Genomic DNA, 2,127 nt, shown 5'->3' with positions numbered 1-2,127 from the left:
AAAAATTGTTTTTTGTTGTGCTTTATGAAAGCACCTTGAAAAAATAAATATAGTTTGCAAATTGATCAGATGCTTACTTGGTGAATTTCTTAATCATTTACTCAGGTGAATAATAAAGGCCAGTGAACACCAAAAGTATTGCAGAACCTCAGGATAAAAGTGATTTGATGTTTTTCATATCAAAGACAGAAGCTTTTCTTTTTTTCCATGAATATATTGTCTGTTTCTGATCATAAAATACCTCTATGCTTCTGAACAGAAAATATAGGTGTACAAATTTGGGAATTTGTAAGATACAAGGCAGGAGGATAATAGAAGAGAGGTAAAAAGTAGTTGTGAAAAGAGGTAAGTTTGAGCTAGTTCAATGGCATTAGTTAATATTTGATTCTTAGTTCCTCAAAAACTTGCCTATCCTAATGATTTCTGAACATCAAAAAGTGTCTGCATGTAAAGAATGGGAAAGAGAAGATGAAGATTGAGGATGACAGAGAAAAGAGATAAATCTCTATAAGAATATTTATTCTTTCAAAAACAGAACTAAAGATAAGGACACTTAGCATTCACTGTGAACTTTTTCTTCCATACTTGCTACAGACATGTTGTTATTACTGCTCTGAAAGTACAAAATATAAATGTGTTAAAACTCTATGTTGATGTGGATAATGGAAGGGAAGATCCAACGAGAAAATGTTGCAGCATTTGGACAGGATTACAGGGACAGTTTCCCCCAGGATAAAAACTATGTCCTATACCTTAAACCTCTAGGCTACAGCTCTCCTGACATATCAAGTATTATGTATAGATAATTATTCAAAGTAACCTAAAAGGTAGGCAGTGTACTCCCTCTGAAAGACTATGGGTTTGAGTGTCCTAATATCCTGAAGCACTTCTGAAGATCTCATCTTTTAAACAGTCTTAACCACCTCATCATACTCACTAAATAACTGCAGATACTTATTAATAGTGTGTGTATTATTAATTAAAATAATTTGTGTTTGCTTTGGGGCACCTGTAAAGAAACTGTGTCTCTCAGTTTCTCACCTTTCTCTATATAACACCAGATAAATATATGTTTTCATGTTTCTCATTGACTGATTGTAATAATCCATGAATAGCTCCCTACCCTCATTATTCTACTGTATCTGGTGATAACTACTAGGTCAGTCTGTTTAAAGACAGTGGCGGGATGGATGTGGAGGGATGGAAAAGAGAAGTCAGTTTAGTAAAACCCCTAAACCATCAGGCTAGAATATGGCCACATTGGCTCAGTTATGTCACGGTGAAAACCATGGTCATACTTTAATGTAGCATGCTTCCTAGCTCGTTCTCAGAATGAGAATAAATTATGGAATGAACACATTGTATCAGAGGCTCTGCACCCCAACTCTCTGCAGTCAGGATGGTGCTCAGCCTCCTAAACTAGGACTGCTCGGAGGACTTGCCTGCTCCCGCCTGGCTCGGATCGCTTAGGCTTGTGCTTAGGGAGCTGCGACCACCTCGGTGCGCGAGAGAGCGGCAGCGAGGAAGGTAGCCAGTAGCCGATCGCGGGGTTGTCACTGCGCCCCGGGGCCGAGACGGGGGCCGTCTCTTTCAGCACTGCGGACAGCGTCACCGGAGCGCCAGCGGTTCCTGGCTTCCTGCTCCAAAGCAACCGCGGAAGACAGGGAGGATCCTGGAGGCCGGAGGGGCGCAGAGGAAGAGGGAGGAGCAGAAGGAAGCAGAAAAAAAAGGGAGGGCAGCGCTAGGGAGAGGATTTTCCCTTCGGATCTGTTTTCGGGCTGGCGGGTGGAGGCTGCTGCGGCTGGCGGTCACGTTTCCTCCTGATAGAAGATGGTGAATACGTGAGGATAGAGGCTTTTGGCCTGCTTCGCTGCTGCGGGAGTGCCTTTCCTTCCTCTCTCTTCCTCTCCCTTTCCCTGTTCCTGCGTCTGTGTGTTTGGCTCCCCGGCTGCCTGTGCATGCACATCTTGTACATATATCTGAGCAGGGATCTTCTCTCGGCAGCACAGCTCTGCACAGGAAGAAGGGCTCAGCTGCAGCAGCAGCATCAACAGCAGCATCAGCACCAGCAGCGCCACCAGCTCCGTAATTCTCTCTCCTTTCCCTTCCTCTCCATCTCCCTTCCCC

Source organism: Meleagris gallopavo, chromosome 3 (assembly GCF_000146605.3).
Source record: "Meleagris gallopavo isolate NT-WF06-2002-E0010 breed Aviagen turkey brand Nicholas breeding stock chromosome 3, Turkey_5.1, whole genome shotgun sequence".
Taxonomy (NCBI): domain Eukaryota; kingdom Metazoa; phylum Chordata; class Aves; order Galliformes; family Phasianidae; genus Meleagris; species Meleagris gallopavo.
This window is presented reverse-complemented; position numbering follows the sequence as displayed.